This window comes from Procambarus clarkii, chromosome 16 (genome assembly GCF_040958095.1).
Source record: "Procambarus clarkii isolate CNS0578487 chromosome 16, FALCON_Pclarkii_2.0, whole genome shotgun sequence".
Lineage (NCBI taxonomy): Eukaryota > Metazoa > Arthropoda > Malacostraca > Decapoda > Cambaridae > Procambarus > Procambarus clarkii.
In genome coordinates this window covers 43,613,716-43,625,220 of record NC_091165.1, presented here as the reverse complement: position 1 = coordinate 43,625,220, position 11,505 = coordinate 43,613,716, and positions in this window count along the sequence as shown.

Here is an 11,505-nt window from a genome sequence, read left to right as displayed (position 1 = left end):
GCGGCGGTGGCGGATAGTGGCGGCGGGCGGACAGTGGCGGCGGTGGTGGATAGTGGCGGCTTTGGCGGATAGTGGCGGCGGGCGGACCGTGGCAGCTGTGGCGGCGGTGGTGGACAGTGGCGGCGGGCGGACAGTGGCGGCGGCGGGCGGACAGTGCCGGCGGCGGGCGGACAGTGGCAGCGGCGGGCGGACAGTGGTGGCGGCGGGCGGACAGTGGTGGCGGCGGGCGGACAGTGGTGGCGGCGGGTGGACAGTGGTGGCGGCGGGCGGACAGTGGTGGCGGCGGCAGACAGTGGTGGCGGTGGCAGACAGTGGTGGCGGTGGCAGACAGTGGTGGCGGTGGCAGACAGTGGTGGCGGACAGTGGCGGCGGTGGCGCACAGTGGCGGCGGTGGCGGACAGTGGTGGCGGTGGCGGACACTGGCGGCTGTGTCTGGCGGTGGTGGCGGGCGGCGGCGGCTGTGATGAGTGGTGGCGGTTGTGGTGGGTGGTGGCGGCGGTGGTGGTGGGTGGTGGCGGCTGGTGGTGGTGGGTGGTGGCGGCGGTGGTGGTGGGTGGTGGTGGCGGCGGCTGGTGGTGGTGGGTGGTGGCGGCGGGTGGTGGGTGGTGGCGGCTGTGGTGGGTGGTGGCGATCGGCGGTGGTGGGGGCTGGTGGCGGCTGGCGGTGGCGGCTTGCGGTGGCGACTGTGGCAACGGGTGGTGACGGCTGATAGCGGGCGGTGGTGGCGGCTGGTGGCAAGTGGTGGTGGCGGTGGTGGCGGCTGGTGGTGGCGGCTGTGGTGGGTGGTGGCGGTGGTGTCGGCGGCGGCTGTGGTGGGTGGTGGTGGTGGCGGCGGCGGCTGTGGTGGGTGGTGGCGGCGGCGGCGGTGATGGGTGGTGGCGGCGGCGGTGATGGGTGGTGGCGGCGGTGGTGGTGGGTGGTGGTGGCGGCGGCGGTGATGGGTGGTGGCGGCGGTGGTGGTGGGTGGTGGTGGCGGCGGCGGCTGGTGGTGGTGGGTGGTGGCGGCGGGTGGCGGTGGTGGGTGGCGGTGGCTGGTGGCGGGTGGCGGCTGGTGGTGGGTGGTGGCGGCGGGTGGTGGGTGGCGGTGGTGGGTGGCGGTGGCTGGTGGCGGCTGGTGGTGGGTGGTGGCAGGTGGCGGCTGATGGTGGGTGGTGGGTGGTGGCGGGTGGCGGGTGGCGGCTGGTGGTGGGTGGCGGGTGGCGGCAGGTGGCGGCGGGTTGCGGCCAGCTGGGACACACCCTTCACCACTGAAGGTCTGAGCACAACTAACCATGTCTCTCTCACCACCAGAACAGTGTTGCCAGCTCGCGCTCTCAAAATGTTTCCTTCAAAGATTGTATATTATCTTTGAACAACAAGTTTGATTATCAAGGAAATAATGCATATATTATTGTCACATTAATACTGTGCAATATCTTATTACATTCCTGCTAAATAATTATAATTTGAAACAGGACAAAAATCCAACATATATATAAAAACCAACATTAGAGATCACGAGGCCTAGGCCTAGGCCTATCTGTGACCACACATCCTGCTTTGCTGGCCTGCTACCCTCTCACACCTCACACTCTTAACTCTCTCATAATCACTCTCACTCTCAATCACTCTTACGCACTATTACTCACTCTTACTCTCAATCACTTTTACACACTATTACTCACTCTTACTCTCAATCACTCTTACGCACTATTACTCACTCTTACTCTCAGTCATCCTTACTCACTCTCATACTCACTCTTACTGTCACTCTTACTCTCTGTCACTCTTACTCTCTGTCACTCTTACTCCCTGTCACTCTTACTCACTGTCACTCTTACTCTCTGTCACTCTTACTCTCTGTCACTCTTACTCTCTGTCACTCTTACTCTGTCATTCTTACTCACTCTCAGTCACCCTTACCCATTCATACTCACTCTCTCACTCTTACTCTCATACTCTTACTCTCAATTACTCTTACTCTCAATCACTCTTACTCCCAATCACTCCTATTCCCAATCACTCCTACTCTCAATCACTCCTACTCTCATTCTTACTCTTACTCCCAATCACTCTTACTCTCAATCACTCTTATTATCATTCTTACTCTTACTCTCACTCTTACTCTTACTCCCAATCACTCTTACTCTCAATCACTCTTACTCTCAATCACTCTTACTCTCATTCTTACTCTTACTCACTCTTACTCTCAATCACTCTTATTCTCATTCTTACTCCTACTCCCAATCACTCTTACTCCCAATCACTCTTACTCTCAATCACTCTTACTCCCAATCACTCTTACTCTCACTAACTCTCAATCACTCTTACTCTCACTCTAACTCTCAATCACTCTTACGCACTATTACTCTTACTCAGTCATCCTTACTCACTCTCATACTCACTCTTACTCTGTCACTCTTACTCTCTGTCACTCTTACTCTCTGTCACTCTTACTCTCTGTCACTCTTACTCTCTGTCACTCTTACTCTCTGTCACTCTTACTCTCTGTCACTCTTACTCTGTCACCTTTACTCTGTCACTCTTACTCTCTGTCACTCTTACTCTCTGTCACTCTTACTCTCTGTCACTCTTACTCTCTGTCACTCTTACTCTCTGTCACTCTGTCACTCTTACTCTGCCACCTTTACTCTCTGTCACCCTTACTCTCTGTCACTCTTACTCTCTGTCACTCTTACTCTCTGTCACTCTTACTCTCTGTCACTCTTACTCTCTGTCATTCTTACTCACTCTCAGTCACCCTTACCCATTCATACTCACTCTCTCACTCTTACTCTCATTCTCTTACTCTCAATTACTCTTACTCTCAATCACTCTTACTCCCAATCACTCCTACTCCCAATCACTCCTACTCCCAATCACTCCTACTCTCATTCTTACTCTTACTCTTACTCCCAATCACTCTTACTCTCAATCACTCTTATTCTCATTCTTACTCTTACTCTCACTCTTACTCTTACTCCCAATCACTCTTACTCCCAATCACTCTTACTCTCAATCACTCTTACTCTCATTCTTACTCTTACTCACTCTTACTCTCAATCACTCTTATTCTCATTCTTACTCCTACTCTCACTCTTACTCCTACTCACAATCACTCTTACACCCAATCGCTCTTACTCTCAATCATTCTTACTCTCAATCACTCTTACTCTCTCAATCACTCTAACTCTCATACTCACCCTTACTCTCAATCACTTTTACTCTCACTCTTACTCATTCTGTCACCCTTACTCTCACTCTTACTCACTCTGTCACTCTTACTCACTCTCAGTCACTCTTACTTATACTCACTCTTACTCACACTTACACACTCTCTGGCACTCTCACTCACCTTCAGTCACTCTTACTCACTCTTACCCACTCTTGCTCACTCTTACTCACTCTAGTTAATAAGAACACGCCAATATAAGACAACAAAACGTTTTCAGATTCGTTCACACCACTTTCCAGCAACTTTTATAATTTATATAAATTATCTTAGGGAATAATACATAAATTATATATTTAAACATGATATTAGTGTTTAGTGGAATGCATAAGGAGTCAAATTGTGTTAAAAAGAGCGATTTTTAGAAAATTTGGAAAACTACTTTTTTCTGATCATATTATAACAAAATGGATTTTGAACGTTTCACTCAGCCAATATATATCATTCACAATTTATTAATGAATTTTACAAAAAAAACACCATAAATTTTATATTTAAACATGTAAAAACTATTTGTAATACATTAGGAACAAAAAAGTTGAGAAAAACAATTTATTATAAAACCTTTGTGTTTGGATTTTTTTATTAAAAGTTTCTCAAAGGCTCTCCTGCACCATTCTCAATGCAAATCATTCCCACGCCTGTGGGAAGAGATAGACAAACGTTTTCTAGATGATTTGTGTTTGCTGGGTGAACACTGGTTCTGTATAAATCAGGGATCTAAACATGTACACAGCGAGCTTAGCAGCATAACTATAACAGCCAATATATATACACACTAATAAACACAACAATTAGTACTATAGAGGTATGATATATAAGAATATGCAATTAAATTACCTTAAAGGTCATCCATGTTCTGGTAACTAAGTACTAAAGATTATATTCAATTTGATAAACTTATATGATAAATTAAGGATAACTAAGTAAGAAATTATTAACCTAATGTATATGATCAATTATATTTACTATTATGTTCAATTTATTTGAGATTCAGTTGAGCTTGACTGGACTCCTCAATGACAGGGACACTCATGAGGGTGTGTACTTCCTGTGGGTCCAGATAACTTGAACAGCTTTAGTCGCTGCAGGATTAATAAATACTTACTTAAATACAGACGAATTTGTATATATTAAGGTTATACAGGTCTGCAATTGGCCAATTAACACACAATAACACTCTATATACAGTACTTATGTCTGTGTGCCGGGTGCCGTCTGACAAGTGGCCAGACTGGATAACTCTTGTTTAGTTCAGGCACTAGATTTTATGTCACAGCTTAGCTCTTTATTGTTCTGGTAGCTTGCTAATTGATTACGTCCTTAATTGCGTTTGCAGTAGGATCAGATCGGTATTGATGGTGGAGGTGGAGGTGGCGTCACTGGTGGCTCCACTTTACACTCTTATTTAGATAAAGTACTAGGAATTTTCCTTATAAATATATTGTCCAGGTACTCCCACAGTTCTAGAGAGTAATCACTGGTGATAGAGATATGTTATTATGGTGTCCTTTATAGAATAATGTTTGCAAGGCACTATCACACTTGTTCACTCTGTAAACAACTCATTCTGCCTCGGGGCGCCCCGTAGGTTGCTTTACTCCCGAGTTGGCTCCTCCCTTTTTTTGAGGAAGGTATTCTTCAATGAATATTGATTGATTATTTTTACTGTCTAGACATATGATTGAAATAAGATGTGATTATAAAATAATTAGATATAAGATTTAAAGATTATAAGTAGTACTTGTTAGTACTATTGACTGTTATTAAGAATTTGATTTAATCATCACCGGAAATCGATTGATTGTTCCAATACTTTTTTAATTAAGATATTCTTCTCGAAGCTTCTAGAACTTTGAGAAATCATGCACAAAGTCACGTAAGCACCTATAGGGCCCTATGGTGTACGTGATCAAAGTGGCATTGTCATCTAGGATCCAGATGTAGGATATAATGAATCTGTGGGGATTCTGAGATGATTTTAATATAGATTTTGATAATGATTTTGAAATAATATATTTCTTAGATAATAATATAGATATTGTAGGTAAAATTTTTCACATATGTAGCACAGGCTATAGTGAGCCCATAATTGAGTTTGACTATTCGTGATAACCTTGTTACTGTGATTTTTGGGTCAATGTTTTAAATTGAGTTGGGGTTTTCTCTTTTCCCCTGTTTCGTTTTCACTTCTGTTTTAGTGCACTGGTTTTAGTCTTGTTTTAATAACATTTCTTGGTGGCATACGTACATGCAGATTGTTCACTAGTGTATCCCATTCCTCAACTGCTTTTGTAATCATTGTAGTCGCTGTGAAACTTGCATCTAATTAAAATTAAAAAAAATGTTTATTCAGGTAAAATTACATACATAGATGAATTACAAACATAACGTTGGATGTATAAATAGAGCAACTACATACAATACCTAAGGCCACTAATAGCATAGCGTTTCGGGCAAATGCCGCTGCTGTCGTTGGATTAATGTTAAGTTTGATGCGCAGGGCTTCAGTTGCTTCACTTTACAGTAAGTAATGCAATTGTGGCGCCTCTGCATCTGTTCTACAGATATAACACTCTTTAACTATAGGAAATATTATCTCCAAGCAGTAGCACTTGTAACCAAGTCTGAATTTGTGTATGGCTACTGCAATATCTCTGGATTTCTTTTTGACAGGCTTGAGAGAGGAGTACCCAGTCGTTACTTTAGCTCTGTGGCGACTTTTGATAGTTGGGAATATTTTCTTCTTGATTTGCTCCTTAATCTGTGAAAACTTGTACGTATTTTAACCTATACGACAGATAGAGTAATGACAGTTTTTGCTAGCGAGTCTGCCTTTTCATTACCATCTATGCCAATGTGACTTTGTATCCGTAGGGTGATTGACAGCCCTAAATTGTGTGCTTCATTTCATATATGTAGGATTTCTGTCATGTATATTATCTCTGTTCTGGCTGGATAACAATGCCTGGAGCGAAGATTTAGAGTTGGTATGAATGATGACATCATGTAAATTATTCTCAATTGTATAATTTATGGCCTTCTTCAGGGCATATAATTATGTTTGCAAAAATGTTCATGTACCCATTGTTCATGCTCCAGTAGGCTGCATGGTTGTTAGTGTAAACTGCTGCCCCAGCAGAACATCTTTCTTGATGAACTGATCCATCTGTGAAGATGTAAGTGGTTGTCAGTCCTGAGATGGTTTCCATTTGACTGCCTTGAGCCTTTGCGAGTCACATGCTGATTTTTGTAACTGGTAATCATTTAATGATTATCTTTAGACTCGATTTGTCTGATCCTGTTCTCTAAGGCTAGTAAGTTGGTTTAAATTCTTAGATTCTCTCGACACGTCCATGTAAGTGCTCACAACATTGTTCTGCGGGCATCATTTTGAGACACTTCCAGTTCCTCTTATTGATTATTGCTGAGGGATGTAAGAGCAGGAGCAGCATAGTCAATGAGTGACCTAACTGCTTGAACGTAGTACATTTTGAACACTGGTAGAGATGCCCATCTCTAGGACGTGTCAGGAAGAGCAAAATGCCCCCCAGCATAAGTAAGGCAAGAGAGAGAGAGGGGAGGAAGAGGAAATATTAGAGGAAGCTAAAAACAAGGGGAAAGATAGGTCCAATAAAGATTTTGTTGGGGGTAATAAAAGGCCTAAATGGGAACGAAAGAGAATGTGAAACAAACAAAAAGAAAGAAAAAGAGTGGGTAGGTTTATGTTAGATCATGTTTGTTTGAATGTTTAGAACATTTGATCATGTTCTGAGAAACATAATCAAGTAAGTAATTGTTAAAATAAGGCACCAAGCTGAGAAAGCTATGTAGCACCATCAAATGTGCGGGATAATCATAGGGCGATAAATATCACTAAGGATGCCAATACGAGAACAAAAACTCATAAGGCAAACGATATCAAAACTATCCAAATCACCAAGAATTCTATCGAGGGACAAGAGACTGCAAGGGATGGTCGGGAAGCAAGACCCACGTACGTCCTGGAAGTCAAGACATTCAACAAGGATATGCATGACCGTAAGAGACAATGCAGTTTGGACAAGATGGAGCAGGGCGGCGCTCCATTAAGTGCCCATGAGTTAAACGTGTACAGCCAATACGTAACCAGAGCCGTTTCCCACCGCTGGTTTTAATGGAAGGAGGAAGGCCACGGGGACACGCTACTCTTAATAGCACCCAGTTTGTTATCAGTAATGTAAGAAAAAGACCAACGACCCTGCCAACAAGCAAGAATGGTGGAATGAATAATTGGGTAACTGTCAGAATAAGGATACCTTTACGGGAGATGGGACAGGTGCGGATAGTTTCCTTTCGGCAGCATCCGCATGCTCATTAAAGGACATAATAATATGGCTGGAAACCCAGCAAAACTTCACTGTCCTAAATCTGTTGGAGATAAGAAACAATGTGGAATATCGACGACCACAGGATGGGCTGGATTAAAGGACTCCAAAGCCATGAGGGCACTGCAAGAGTACACTGCAAAAACAAAAAAGGATTGACAGTGTGAAAGCAGTTGACGAAGAGCATATAGATTAGCATAAAATTCGGCCGTGAAGATTCTAGTCTCCAGAGGCAGACGATACATATAGGTGTGGTCAGGAAAACCAACAGAGTAACCTTACACCGTCTACAGACGTCGACATATAGGTGAAGAGGAAAATGGAGTGGGAGTGTGACGACAAGTGTTCAAGAAAAAAACGTTTCAGAACTGTAGGAGGGGTAAAAACTTTAGTCACGAGGGTCAAGGTTTTACAAAATTTAGGAAGGGTGGGGGGGGGGGGACCCTCCACGGGAGCAAAGCCAGAACGATACATGGAGAAATATTGGTAACACGAACAGAAAGACCATTTTGTAAGCGAGACAACCGTACAGAAAGTGGTAGGTGTTGAAGGGGGAACATGAATCACAGGAGGCGTAAAAATCAAGGCACGACATTAGCGAGAGAGAGAGGGTGTTGTAAGGACTGTGCAAGTCAGCGAAGACATTAGCGATCACGGTGATCCTGTAGAGACAGGATGCCAGTTTCAACATACAGGCTTAGGGTCGGAGTCGAACGAAAGGCACCAAAGCTGAGGCATAACCCAGTATGGTGCAGAGCATCAAGACGGCGAAGGGTAGAAAGAGAAGCAGACGAGTAAGCAGGACATCCATAATCGAGTTTAGAAAGAACGAGAGAGGAATGTAATGAGAAGAGCGTGCGCTTATCAGCTCCCCATGAAGTATGGGCAAGACCTTAAATAAGTTAAGGGTTTAGAGTATTCAATTCGGAAGTAAAAGTTATGGAGTGACAAAGACAAATGAGTGTCAAAAATTTGCCCCAAAAGCTTAGCAGAATCTATATTCAAAATGGGATGACCATAAAGCGTCTGAGGGACGAAGAGCGATCTGCTTCCAAGGGAAAGTCTTAGCAAAATTTTTAGTTGTAAAGAACTTGAAACATTGATTGGTGGCCCAAGACGACATGACTGTTATCTACCTAGTTCAACAAGGCTCATGTATATGTCCTGTTCCTAGTTCCTAGCAGATACAATTTTAATTAAAATGTACAAGTAAAAACTCATGAATATTAAAGTAAACATATGTATATGTTTCTCTTTATATGGTATAATACAATCACTGCAATATAATCCTAATTGACGGTATAGCTAACATAATATATGTCTCCTCAGATAACTATCACCTACATTAGAACAAGAAAACAATTACGAAACTTAACTTTAAGTAGAATTACATGTTCCCAGAAAAGACCCAAGACAGCTATTGTGGAGAGTTTCTCATGAGTAGGCTCCACAAAGTCCATGAGTCCAGACACAAAACAGAACGCTTTAAAAGAGACCAACGTCGTCTATGCCTTCAAATGCCCTCTTGGGGATAATAAGCCTAAAAAAACTCAGTATATAGGCAAAGACAACAACATCTCTTTCCAGGCGTTTAACGATGCATAAACAACAGGGCTCCATTAAGGAACAAATAGTCTCTTCCCACAACCAAACCATCACCAGAGAAATCTTAGCAAACAACACAGAAATCATCGATAGATACAGCGATAGCAGGCGGATTGACGTCTGCGAGGCACTACACATCAAGAAGTCAACACCAGCAATCAACAGCCAATTAATGCACAACTATATTCTACCCACTTCAAGACTCCGCTCCAATATAGAAGCATCAAGAAATGTGGGCCAATAAAAATAGACCTTCTGAAGTTACCTACCTTTAATACCCATTGTTTCGTGTCCTGTCTTGTGTTAAAAGTTTATTTTCACCTCATCCAAAACTATTGTAACATGTCACTTCACCCAAATGTAGGTATAAAAACTCGAAGATGTTTAAGCTCTATTCAATTAAAGTTGTGTGTGTGTGTGTGTAAACTAAATTCTTTGAAAATGTAATAAGTTTTACGAAACGCACTCAAGTGTCGCGTCAGACTAGAAATAAAAATGAATTTTGGAGAATTGATTTTTGAATTACCATCAACAGTGAAAAGAAACGTAAGAAAGATCGAGAAAATTCGTGTTAGAATTATTAATCTTACTTTTTCGGTCATATTTAATAATATAGGTCTACAGGAAAGACTGCTTCCAAAATATACTAATATTAAAACGCACGACCCAGCAGCAAGGAATCAAGCCTTCACGATAAAATATCGCCAAGATCTGATTCGTGATCAGATATACGAGGCAGAAAATGAAATCAAAGACAACAAAATGCAACTACTTCATGCTACAAACGAATGGAGAAACAGCAACATCGACGAAAGTCTCCGTACTCGCATTGAACAACACCTCGACATCCTCACAGACCGACATCACCTCAGCACTGAAACAAGGATAATCAAGAAACTAACAACGTTATATGGAGGACCTATGGCAATTCCACGACCAAGAGATGGCTTCCTGAACCTTGCAGGAATCAACCTCACTGAGGACCAAGTCACTCTCCTAAATCTGGGTATAAACTGTCATGTTATGTCCAGACCGAGTGAGATGGCCTGGAAAGTGGAGTTGGAGATTCTGTTGGACGACATATTCGACCTCGAGACACAAAAGAAGGTCACCACCAAAGATACCTTACAAGCAGAACTTATTGTGGAAGGAGGAAAGAATCGAGGCAACTACAGAAGCACCATACTGTCCCCCGAGCTCAAAGCGGCAGCTAAGAGCCTTCGGGAGAACAAGAAGATAGTTGTCAGGAGAGGTGACAAGTCGCCAATATAAGTCATTCTTAAAAAAGACGAATATCTGGCGAAAATGAACCTCATACTCTCTGACCAAACTAAATTCCAAAGGGTAACGAAGGACACTACAGCCGTATTGAAAGCAAAGGTCAACAAATTGATCGAAACTGTGAACGCCTAGAAATCCAGACTCCACCTGCCAAAGATTATTGGGGAATATAAACCTGGATATGCGTATGGAAATGTCAAGACACACAAGCCTGGAAACCCACTTCAGCCAATCATCAGCCAGATACCCACACCCACGTACAGTCTGGTGAAACGACTCAACGGCTTGCTGACTCCTTATGTCCCTTGCGCCTTCAGCCTGAAGTCTCCAAAGGAATTTGTTGACTTACTGCGGGGAACACGGGCCACAGGGACAAGAGCCTCGTTGGATGTAGAATCACTGTTTACCAACTTACCTGTGGATGAAACAATCGAGATGATAGCCGACAGAGTGTATCGTGATCCGGCCTGTACTCCTCTTGACATACCAGAAAACATTCTAAGGAAACTACTCCAAGCTTGTACTAAAGAGGCACCCTTCTTGAGCCCGGATGGACACATGTATATGCAAGTAGATGGGGTCGCCATGGGTTCTCCCCTAGGTGTCCTGTTTGCAAACTTCTACATGGGTACCATCGAGCAAAAAGTCTTAGTCGACATGAACTTGAAACCGGTCATATACTGCAGGTATGTTGACGACATTTTTACACAGGTACCTGATGTCAGAGATCTGCAGGAGCTGAAGGAGGCATTTGAGCGAAATTCTGTGTTGCGTTTCACTTACGAGATGGAGAAGGATGGGATGTTGCTCTTTCTAGATGTAACAGTCATGGAAAGGAGCGGAGGTTTCCACATTGCAGTCAACACTAAGGAAACAAACATAGGAATGTGCCTCAATGCCAACAGTGACTGCCCAGACAGGTACAAGAGGAGTGTCGTTAATGCTTATGTCGACCGTGCTTTCAGCCACAGCTCAGGATGGAAGCAAGTCGATGAAGAACTCTGTAGGGTAAGACAGGTCCTGGTCAACAACGGCTTCTCC